This window comes from Esox lucius, chromosome 5 (assembly GCF_011004845.1).
Source record: "Esox lucius isolate fEsoLuc1 chromosome 5, fEsoLuc1.pri, whole genome shotgun sequence".
NCBI classification, from domain to species: Eukaryota; Metazoa; Chordata; class Actinopteri; order Esociformes; family Esocidae; genus Esox; species Esox lucius.
The window spans coordinates 15,333,350-15,346,285 of record NC_047573.1 but is presented as its reverse complement, the minus strand read 5'-3'; positions in this window follow the sequence as shown (position 1 = coordinate 15,346,285).

The following is a 12,936-nucleotide window of genomic DNA, read 5'->3' as shown; positions in this document are numbered from 1 at the left end:
GCAACATCAGCACAAAAACTGTGCATCAGGAGCTTCACGAAATAGGCTTCCATGGCTGAGCAGCTGTATGCAAGCTTTACATCAACATGTGCAATGCTAAGCTTTGGCTGGAGTGGTTTAAAGTACACCGTCCCTGGACAATGGAGCAGTGAAAATGTGTTCTCTGGACTGATGAATCCCACACTACTATCCGGCAATCTGATGGATGAATCTGGGTGTGGCAAATGCCAGGAAAAGGCTACCTAGCAGAATGCATAATCTACAGTAAAATTTGGTGGAGGAGGGATAATGTTCTGGGGCTGTGTTTCACAGGGTTTTGAAGGGTCATCTTAATGCTACAGGATACAAAGACATTTTAGACAATTGTGTGCTTCCAAATTTGCATGTTCCAGCATGCCTGTACCCCTGTGCACAAAGAGGGGTCCATAAAGACTTGGTTCGATGAGGTTTGTGTGGAGGAACTCAAGTGGCTTGCACAGAGCCCTGACCTCAACCCCACTGAACACATTTAGAATGATTTGGAATGCCGATTGCAAACCAGGCCTTATCATCCAGCATTAGTGCCTTACCTCACAAATACATGTTTGGCTAAATGGGCACAAATTCCTATAGAGACACTCCAAAATCTTGTTGAAAACCTTCCCGGAAGAGTGGCAACTGGAGAGCAAACTCCTTATCAATGCACATTTTTGGAATGGGATGTCCTACAAGCTCATATAGGTGTGATGTTGGGGTGTCCACATACGTTTGGGCTTGTAGTGTATTTGTATGTCCAAATATGTAGAAGAAGACAATTGTCTCCCCTACTCCATGTGCCTAAGTAATGGCAATGCACCTCAAAAGGGCAGAGGAGAACAGCAGGAGCACTTAAAACTAGCGATAAGGAATCAACTTGTAGGATAGAGGATGATTCACTGAACTATCCAGATCATGGCTCCAGGGTAAGAGTATTGTCTGACTGTCCAATACTGGACTCAAACCTTTGGTCCTCTTATACAACAGCAGTCACCCATGAATCAGATACATTTGGATTTGGGGGCCATACATTGGGTTGTGGGTCCTGGGAAGTTTGGGGACTACTACATTTCTGTAGTTCCATGTAGGTGTTACTTCTAGGATTTTAACATGAAATAAACATTTAGAGCACATGGCAAAATGTCCATTTATAAAATACATTTTTAAGGAAGGCTGCATTAGCATGACTGAAATAACAGGCTCCTCTGGATGCTCTTTTGCTAAAATATTGACCAACACACCAATTAGTGGAGCTGGACTGCTGTCTGAAAAAGATCAATAAAAATGAACTGATCTTCGATGCGACAATACAGAATATTCATGTATACTTTCCAATGGAATATTATGTTTTGGTAGCCTTATCAAACGAAATAATATCTTTATATATAAATATTATTTATTAATATATAAGCCTGAACTATGATCTGTATGATCTCCTTATTAAGGTTATGACATGGGGTTGCAAAATGGAGTGATAAACCATTAATGGAGTGCTGGTCTGCATCTCACAAATGTTCTTTGTGATCCAAACACATCAAACTTAGATTTGTCCATATCACTTTTTTCCAATCTTCCTCTAATCTTTTGCCCATTTCAATCTTTTCTTTTTATTCGCCAGTTTGAGATATGGCTTTTTCTTTGCAAATCTGCCTTGATGGCCAGCATCCCGGATTTGCCTCTTGCACTCCCACTCCTCTTTCCATTCTGGTTAGAGACAATTTGTGGTGTTTTGTGAAGGGAGTAGTATACAGCTTTGTATGAGATCTGCAATTTCTTGCATGAAATAGCCTTAATTTCTCAGTACAATAATAGACTACAAAGTTTCAGAAGAAAGTTATTTGTTTCTGGACATTTGGAGTCTGTAATTGAACCTACAATTGCTGATGGTCCAGATACTCAACTAGTCTTATAAAGGCCAGTTTGATTGCTTCTTTAATCAGCACAACAGTTTTCAGAGGCACTAACATGATTCCAAATGGGTTTTCTAATGATCAATTACCCTTTGAAAATGATAAACTTGGATTAGCAAACATAATGTGCTATTGAAACACAGCACTGATGGTTGCTGATAATGGGCTTTTGCATGACTATGTAGATCTTCCGTTGAAAATCAGCTGTTTCCAGCTACAATAGTCATTTTCAACATTAACAATGTCTGCACTGTATTTCTGATCAATCTGATGTTTTAATAGAAAACAAGGACATTTCTAAGTGACTCAAAACAATTCAATGACTGGGCCCCCCGGGAGATACTGTGGGAGGTGCTGCGGGAGTATGGGTTGAGGAGGTCCCTTCTGAGGGCTATCCAATCCCTGTACGTCCAAAGTGAGAGGCTACCTAGCAGAATGCATAATCTACAGTAACATTTTGTGGAGGTAGGATAATGTTCTGGGGCTGTGTTTCACAGGGTTTTGAAGGGTCATCTTAATGCTACAGGATACAAAGACATTTTAGACAATTGTGTGCTTCCAACATTGTGGCAACAGTTTGGGGCTTTTCCTGTTCCAGCATGCCTGTGCCCCTGTGCACAAAGCGGGGTCCATATCCAATCCCTGTACGTCCAAAGTGAGACCTGTGTTCGGGTTCATTCCAGGTGGGGGTTGGCCTCCGCCAGGGCTGCGCTTTGTCACCAATCCTGTTTGTAACTTTTATGGACAGGAGGCGTAGTTGGGGTGGGGAGGGTTTGCAGTTCGGTGGGCTGGGGATCTCATCGCTGCTTTTTGCGTTTGATGTGGTCCTGATGGCATCAACGGTCTGTGACCTTCAGCACTCACTGGACCGGTTCGCAGCCGAGTGCGATGGGTTTTCTCAGAAGGTTGGCTGGCTTCTCCCTTAGGGATAGGGTGAGAACCTCAGCCATCCGTGAGGAACTCGGAGTAGAGCCGCTGCTCCTTTGCATCGAATGGAGCCAGTTGAGGTGGTTTCGGGCATCTGGTAAGGATAACCCAGGACGTCTCTCTAGGGAGGTGTTCCAGGCACGTCCAGCTGGGAGGAGACCTCGGGGTAGGCCCAGGACTAGGTGGAGAGATTATATTTCAACACTGGCCTGGGAACGCCTCGGGATCCCCCAGTCAGAGCTGGCAAATGTGGCTCGGGAAAAGGAAGTTTGGGGTCCCCTGCTGGAGCTGCTGCCCCCGCGACCCGATACCGGATAAGCGGATGAAGATGAGAATGAGAATGAACGAAAACAATTCATGCATCCAAATGACGCTTTATGAACTGAAATTATAAGAGACATTCGTTGTTATTCCTATATATTGTCAATTTTTACCGATGTTAATGAATCCAGAACTCAACAATCTGTTTGATATTTACTGCACTTGTGGTTTAGTCCAAAATCTTTCCACAGCTACACCTATTTCAGATTCTCCTACTGGAACATCTGTTAATGAGCTGACTCTTGTGGCCTCACCGGGCGCTTAGCCCTGACAGATGCTGGCCCTATTTAATTCCTGACTGTTACCAGCACTCCCAAAAAGCACAGGAACTATTACAGTGGGGGTTAGGTCACTAATTAAAATGCTCCCAGCAAGTGGTGAAACCATTTCACACCAGTTACAGCAGCAACAAATGGAACAGGTGACAGAAGTGGCATATAAACTTTAACTGTTCTTAGCATAACATACAGTGTATATTAATTCATAATATGCATTAATTATATAATTTAAGAATAACTACTGATAGCCAAATATGTATGTGGATTCTCATATAAAAATAATTTTCTGAGCAGCTACAACTGCTCAGAAAAATACCAATTCAATAAATTGATGTTCCTGTTGTAACAATACAATTAATCTCACATTCAAATATATACAATTATTACACAGCTACTACAAGTTCATTAAAATGTAATAATTAAATCACAATTCTTTTGGACTAAACCTATTCAGTAGATTCTGTTTTTAGCTGTTATTATTGTGCTAATGAAAGTGTAGGTGTCTGCTGCAATGACCCTTTTGCCTGTTCATACTCTCTGTCAAACTATTCTTTTCTCTGTAGATTGGTTAAGGATGATGTCTTAGTTAATTGATGTTAAAAGAGACAGAGTGTTGTTTTGCAGAGTAAGAGTACGGTATGTTCATTCACCAACATGTTTTACTGCAAAAATAATGAGCCCTCTAAAGAATGATAGGAAACACATGCAAACTATCCTGAAGACTGAAACTGTATTGGACCAGTTGTTGAGCAAAAGGGGTTTTGGGTGTTTATGAAATATATCCTAACTTGTTGATGAGACACCCACTGCAACTGAAGTGAGAATTACCAGTCTTGAAATGTTAAAGGAATCACTAGTCAATGAATGGTCACTGTCAGTTATCTGCAAGAATGTTTGGTCTTGTTTCAGAATTATTCCCTCAAAGCAGGGCTGAAGTAAATTGCACTGGACAAATGGTATTTTCAAGTCTTCTGTGAGTGACAGTGTCATTCTAGTTAAAATAGTATGTGGTGTTATGTCATTACTTATATGACTAGAATCACATATAGCAAAGGGTCAGTTGAAAATAGTTTAATTAATGAGTTAGTTGTTCTCTATTCATTCCTTAGGAATCCACAGCAGTTCCAAAAGTAGCTAAGATGACTCTTGTCTGTTAGTACAATAAAATCCGGGGGAGACTCATGTACAGTGCAACAGTAGTACAGTTCCCTATTTTATGTGCCTATGTGTACATTTGGACAGTAAGTACTGCCGCGCACGGGTAGCTTTAAATGAAGATAGCATGTTTTGCTGACCATAAACAGGTAACCACTATGTGCCTTAGCCACTAATTGCATAGGTGAATAGCTGAAAATGCCTTGTGTGTCATAAGCCATATATTCAAAATGTCTTTAGGATGTGCCTAGCCAAACAGTATTTCATATGGCACATAACATATTTAAAAAGACAATTAAGTAATAATAGATAGCTAATAAAGTCCTTAATAGCTACTTATATTCACACTAAGTGGTTAATATATGTATGTCTACTGTAAAATGTTAACTTTGTTGCTTTCTATTGGACAGTGAAAATACATATCTTGATACACTCATAAACTTTTAAATGATAAAGAGTATTGGAGCTTGACAAGGAGGAGTGTTAAAAAATAACCTATAGTCAGACAGAAACTTGAAAATTGATACATAATTTAGAGTGGATGCAATTTGAAAGGAATTACCATCAGGCATTTGCACCTGTGTGAAGAGAGAACAGAGAAAGAATAGCACACCACAGAATAAGAGAACCTCATTTTGACATGTACAGTAATTATCCTGCTCAAGGCCCTCTGGATATATGTCTTTAAGTTTCCTTCCATTCTTTAAAACACATTTATTGTGAGAAAGGCCTAATCTACACTACACTGATGCTGCAAAAATAAAATGTCATCACGCCTCAAATGAGAACGCACATTGAAATAGCTAAATATTTTCTCTGATTCCTACAGTATGCTTCTAATCAACCGTGAACTACTTCAACTTCCAAATTATAGATTTTTGCAATTTCTGAGAACTTTTAATCTGAGACTAAAGACTGTTTTTATAAATACATTTCAAGGAGACGTCTGCATCGTTTGATTACAATATTTTCCTCTTGGTTTGACGTCTGAGATGTCTGAGAGTTTTAAAAACCTTTTTTCTGGTATAATATTAAATATATTTCATTATTTAATTTTTGCATCAACCTGCTGGCTAGCATGCCATATTGAAGTCGGACATGCTGAAAAGCAAAGAGGAAATTCAATATTTTGGTTACACTTTGTTATGTGTCCCAATTTCCATCTGTACATGTTCCATAGATAGTTATGCAATCAACAAACTTTAAACAAAATATTGCTAATTTCATCGAGAACTTGTGTGCTGCCCCATCAACCGTATTGGTAATGAAGAGGCCCTCAGACCATGCTAATGACACGTCATCATCTAATGAGACTGGGCAGACACCGACATGTCGTCTTCTGGCTCGGACACCTTCAGGGGCCTCATTTATAAATACTGCGTAGAACTGATCCTAAATTTGTACTTACAAACAGAAATAAGAATTTGTGTCCTTAAAAGAGTTATTCATCAAACAATCCTATGGCCGTTTTACTCACCCACATATGAAATCACCATTGACCATTGTTATCGGACTCAACTGTGGCGATTGGAAAAAAAAGGTTATGGTCATTTCTGTAAGCTTGTGGCAAACACCATGTTGAGAAGAACAATATACAACGACACAACCTGTAAATCTATAAATACGATTTTTCAGAGATTGACAAAGAAGTAACATGTTATACATGCCATAATTATTCATTTTGTCTCGCTCCGTTGTTGCTCACTTGACTAGTTATCAAGACGGGGCTTCTGACTGGCTTGAGCCTTGATTAACCTGGAAATGTATGATTATAGAGTGTAATAAGTAGAAGATAAGATAAGGGAATGGCCCCATAATATATCATACACAATGTCCAACTGAAAGGGAATCAAAAGTGGAGATGTGAAGGTTTTAGGACATACAACCACACTCTAAAAGCAGCTATTATATAAATGACATTTCAAATATTTTTACAGTAAATATATAACTATTTATTACCACTGAAATGTATGACAGGCACCCTTAAGAGGTTGCAGATGTGTCAAAAACAGGCAGTCATTACTTCTTTAGAAGAAGTAAAGTCTTGGTGGAAACTACTGTAAAAAGTTCCTTGTTAATACTTGTTAGTGAGCGAAACAGGCCTTTTTGTCAAACTAAGATCAGAAAGTTGGCATTCACTTATCCCTGAGGGCTTGGAAGGAACAAAGGGCTCCACGGAGGGGGAAAGACTATGTTGTCTATTGGAGACTAATATGATGTAGCCCTTTTTACCCCCAAAAAGTAATTATGGCATTCCATCTGAATGATTATTACTTTGCCACTGGCTCAAAAAGCATTGAGCTGTATGTTCGCCCATATTGACTCATTTGTGTTTGGGTTTATGGGCTATGTCTATGGGCTATGCAAAAAAGCAACTGGCAAGCTTGCTTTATACAATCCACCAGTAATACAGTTTCCAAGATGCCATGAGTGGCGGAGAAATCAATTACCTGTTATAGCCTGCCTTCATGTTTTTGTACTTTCTCTCGAGTTGTTTTATTTGTGCGATCAGGGTACTTCTATTTGGGTCAAGTTAATTGAGTTTATGTTGATTTTTTGGATCCCTACAGACAAACTTTAAAACAGACTGTATCTACAGTATGAACTGATTATATTCTTCTTTTTGTCATGATCAATTATTTAATACTAAAGCATTCAAAGCTACTTCTCATCCTACTAGTAGTTCTCCTGCTTTCCACTGAGACTAAGCTTATTAAGCCACTGCCTACTACACTGGGAATTTCTCATAACTTTATTTAGCATCTTAGTTTGCAAAACGTTCTCAGATCCTTTTGCTATTTCCCTATTTTGTTAGGTTACAGCCATGTTCCAAAAATGGATTAAATTGTTTATTTTCCCTCATCAATCTACACAAAATACCCCATAATGACAGAGCAAAAATGTTTTTTTTTAGAAATCCCACAGTTGATAGGTTGACTGTGCATGTCAAAGCTTGGTGACAGGAATTTGTCGAGGCACAGATCTGTGGAAGTATACCAAAATATTTCTGCAGAAATGGAAAAATCACCAAGTCTTCCTAGAGCTCTCTGCAGCACTCCATCAATCAGGCTTTTATGGTAGAGTCGCTAGAAGGAAGCCACTCCTGAATGAAAGCCATATGACATGCCGCCTGAAGGATTCCGAAAGCATGAGAAAAAAGTTTCTCTAGTCTGATGAGAACATTGTTCTATAAGGCTTCAATACCAAGTGCTACATCTGTCAAAAACAAGGTACCACTCATTACCTGTCTAATACCATATGGGAAAGTATGGTGGTGGAAGTATTATGCTATGGGGATGCTTCTCAGCAGCAGAGACTGAGTGAGGATCAAAGGAAGGATGAAATTAGCTAAATAAATTGAGGTCCTTGAAGACAGCAGCTAAGCATACTACCATGATAACACTTAAGTCAGTGAATGTTCACAAGTGTCCAGCCCAAGCTAGACTTGAACCCAGATGAAAATCTGTGGAGAAACCTGAAGGTTGCAGTTCACAGACGCTCCCCATTCAATCTGACAGAGCTTGAGAGGATCTTCAATGGACAATGGGAGAAACTGCCCCAATCCCTGTATGCAATGTGGTTGGAGGCGCTTCTGTGAAATCCTGAATTCATGTTTTTGATTTTCAATAAATGGGAACACATTTCTAAAAGCTTGTTTTCACTTTGTCATTATGGCATATTGTATGTAGATTGATTGATTGATTATTTTTTACCAATAAAACTTGTTCTATAACAGGACAACATTTGGAAAAAGTGAATGGGTCTGAATACTTTTGGAAGGCATTGGACATTGGCATTATGTTTCATCTGTGCAGTGTAGTCTTGTTCTCTCCATTAATCTGCAGTCACAAAAGAAATTGACAAAAGAAAAAGTCATGATTTAAACTTCAATTAAAACGTTTAGGCTGTGCATCACTTTAGTTAGCCAGCTGAGTGAAACAACCGACTTCATCTCTCTATAACTTCCAAGTTATATATTTAAAGAAAAACGGTTTGAGGCCTTAAATGACCTGGTTTAGTGGATTTCACTAACAGCATTAAAGATGTCCTTGAAGTCCACATAGCATCATTCTGTCTGTATGTCTGTCTGGCTTCCCAATCCTCTGTTCTCAATGTGATTTTGTTCCAGTTGTACTCAGAGGAAAGCTGTCATTGTCCCAGTAACAAAGGGGTGGAAATGAAAAGGGCAGTCGTAATGTTCCACTTGTGCTGGTTTAGGGAGCTTGATTGCTCAGTGTGCTGTCCAGATTAATGTGCTGTATAGGGGACAGTAAGGAGGAGAAATAAAATGATAATCTTTGTATTTTCTTCAATGTAGAGTCAATACCCTTGAATTCCTGCCACCATGCACAATGGAAATGGTAAGGGATCAGTAATGCTAGTATTCAAATTTAAAAAAAGTTGGATGGAGTCTTATTATGATTCTTTATTATTTTTGTCAATGTTCATATATATTATTATACTTAATTATATATTTCTTACACAATCCCACCTTAATTAACCATGTATTCTTCAGTTATGCCATGATGCCTGTTGACCACGAGCTTATACAGCTCCGGAAATAATTAAGAGACCACTGCACCTTTTTCTTTCCTTTCCAAAAAAGTATTGAGTTAGGAACAGAAGGGTTAAAATGAAGAGACGACTGCAAATTCAATGCTTCTGTTCCTCACTCAAAACTTACCTTTTCAACTTTTTTGGAAAGGAAAGAAAAAGGTGCAGTGGTCTCTTATTTTTTTCCGGAGCTGTAGCTCAGTCTAAACAAAGGTAGATGCTGAAACAAGGTACTGGTGGAATGAGTTTTGTTGGGTGTCCTTGAGTATAACATGTTCTTCCCTGACACATTAGTGGAGTAGACTGAGCGGTGTTGTTCTTTGCATAGTATGATCTCTTAAAGTTTGTCCCAAATACTTTTAATTTAGAAAGAACAAAGGCTTCACAGGAGAAATATAATGGTGTTCTTTTGAGAATATCTATAATAATTTAAGACTCCAACACCCAACTAAGCAGTTGTCAGCTAAAGAATGAAGATAGTGGCTGCATTTATTATTATTTTTTATTTTTAACTATTTAAAGCAGCCTTTAAATGGAATTTGAAGAAAGTTGAGGTGTAGCATATAATTACCTTAGCTCAATCGCTGGTCGTCAATCAATAAGTACTAGCCAGCTATTTTCAAAATCAAAACCAGCAGCCTTTAAGTTCTTGAAAACATTTTTTGTTTAAACTGTAACTCCCCAAAAGGTTCTCACTACAAGGAAATATGTTGACGATTGATTTAGAATTTCGACCTTGCTCATGTAAAAAACTAAGCTTATCAAGGGGTGTTTTTTCATTGCTCCATGGTACTCCCTCAGGGCTCACTGTGACCTTGGATATTTACAGGGAGAGAGAAAAGTATTTGATCCCCTGCTGATTTTGTACCTTTGCCCACTGACAAGAAATTATCACATGGTATGTTTATTTGAACAGTGTGAGAGAGAATAACAACAACAAAAAATCCAGAAAAACGCATGTAAAAAATTTTATAAATTGATTTGCATTTCAATGAGTGAAATTATTATTCAACCCCTCTGCAAAACATTACTTAGTACTTGGTAACCCTTGTTGGCAATCACAGAGGTCAGATGTTTCTTGTAGTTGGCCACCAGGTTTGCACACATCTCAGGAGGAATTTTGTCCCACTCCTTTATGCAGATCTTCTCCAAGTCATTAAGGTTTCGATGCTTATGTTTGGCAACTTGAGCCTTCAGCTCCCTCCACAGATTTTCTATGGGATTAAGGTCTGGAGACTGGCTAGGACACTCCAGGACCTGTCAATGCCCTGTCCATCGTCCCTTTGATGCGGTGAAGTTATCCTGTCCGCTTAGCAGAAAAAACACCCCCAAAGCATGATGTTTCCACCTCCATATTTGAAGGTGGGGATGGTGTTCTTGGTGTCATAGGCAGCATTCCTTCTCCTCCAAACAGTACGAGTTGAGCTAATGCCCAGGAGCTAGATTTTGGTCTCATCTGACCACAACACTTTCACCCAGTTCTCCTCTGAAAATATTCAGATGTTCATTGACAAACTTCAGACGGGCCTGTACATGTGCTTTCTTGAACAGGAGGAACTTGCGGGCGCTGCAGGGTTTCAGTCCTTCACTGCGTAATGTGTTAACAATTGTTTTCTTGGTGACTATGGTCCCAGCTGCCTTGCGATCATTGACAAGATCCTCCCGTGTAGCTCAGGGCTGATTCCTCACCTTTCTCATGATCATTGCAACTCCACAAGCTGAGGTCTTGCATGGAGCCCCAGACCGAGGGAGATTGACAGTTCCATGGTGTTTCTTCCATTTTACTAATAATCGCACCAACTGTTGTCACCTTCTCACCAAGCTGCTTGGTGATGGACTTGTAGCCCATTCCAACCTTGTTTAGGTCTACAATCTTGTCCCTGACATCCTTGGACAGCTCTTTGGTCTTGGCCATGGTGGAGAGTTTGGAATCTGATTGATTGATTGCTTCTGTGGACAGGTGTCTTTTACACAGGTAACAAGCTGAGTTTAGGATTACTCCCTTTAAGAGTGTGCTCCTAATCTCAGCGCGTTACCTGTATAAAACACAGCCAGAAATCTTTCTGATTGAGAGTGGATGAAATACTTATTTCACTCATTAAAATGCAAATCAATTTATAACATTTTTGACATGCGTTTTTCTGGATTTTTTTGTTAATTGTAGGTTCAAATAAACCTACCATTAAAAGTATAGACTGATATTTTCTTTGTCAGTGGGCAAACGTACAAAATCAGCAGGGTATCAAATACTTTTTTCCTTCACTGTATAGTGGCAATCAAGTAAATTTTATTCCCAATTCTTTTTTTAAGATGCTCTTTTTCCCCCTTTATGAAAGGACCTGTGGGCTGTATGCTTTCCCCAAAGGTCCTGCCATTCCCCAAAGATCCTGCGCCAACAGCTACACAATCTCTGTTTTTACCTATAAAAGCATAGGGAGGAGTCTGAACGCTTGATATATCTAGTGACACAGTTGGTAAACGCTCAAGTTGGTAAAGTTGAGGTGTCATTTTTTGTGCACAAGTAAATCACTTCTGACTGGTTTATGTTTTTATCTTGTGTGTTCTCTTTACCGTATTCCCTCTGTGTTTCTGTGACACTCTACCTCTACCTAATGTTTTACCTCTACACCATAGTTTGTAAATGATTTATCTTGATCCCATTCCCCTTATCGTCCTCCAAATGTTTGTTCCTTGTCTCGTAGCTGCCGGGTCTATGGGGGAGCTAGGGGGTGCTAGGGGGTGCTAGGGGGTGCTAGGGGGTGCTGCAGCCCCCTCAGTTGTAGACTAGCAACATCCGGAAAGTCATTTTAGCTTTGCATTGTCCACTATTTGCGCTAACGATTTGCTTCCTTCGCGTGTCATGATGCCAGAACAGGTGCACTTCGCTCATGAAACAAGCTAGCAGTGTGCTGTTGTGATAGGTCTGTCATTAGAAAGCAGATGTGATCGTTCTATCGGCCAGCTGAAGAATAACCAGTCTGGGCAACATGACTGATCCTTCTGTTGTCCTTCGTGTTCTATTCCCTTTATAAAGTCACAAAGTCTTGTGTCTTTTCTTCTGTCAATTTCAATTCACCAGAATCATTTATGGCAATATATATTTTGTCCCCCTCCCCTGATGAAACATTATTCACTCCCAGGGTGAGAAGCAGTGTCCCCCTCCCCTCCTGAAACATCATTCACTCCCAGTGTGAGAAGCAAGGTCCTTTGCCACCCTAAAACATCCCTCACTCTCAAACATTGAAGTTCATTTCATAAAGCTGTTTTTCATCAGCAGTTGTCACAAAGTGCGTGTATAGATCCCAAACTGAAAACCTCAAAGAGCAAGAAATATTCTGTTGAAGCACAGTGTCTATACACGAACAATGAAATCAAAGGTAAGAATAAACCCAGAGAAGAGCTCTGAGGGGTGTCCAGTCCTCTTCTGTTCTAGATGTGCTGGGTGTCCCCATAGAGACCAATTATATTATAGTCACCACCAATCCACCTCCAAACTGTTAACTGAAGCGCTGCCCTCTGTTACACTGAAATCTCTGCTTATCCCCCTTCATGTAGGAAACAATAGATACTGTATGTGTATCAACTGTAGATCCATGTACATCATATGCCCAGCGCTCACCACCATGATCTTATACACCAACCAGCCATAACATTATGACCACCTGCCTAATATTGTGTGGGTGCCCTTTTCGCCGCCAAAACAGCCCTGACCCGTTGAGGCATGCACTCTGAAGGTGTGCTGTGGTATCTGGCAGCAAGACGTTAGCAGCAGATCA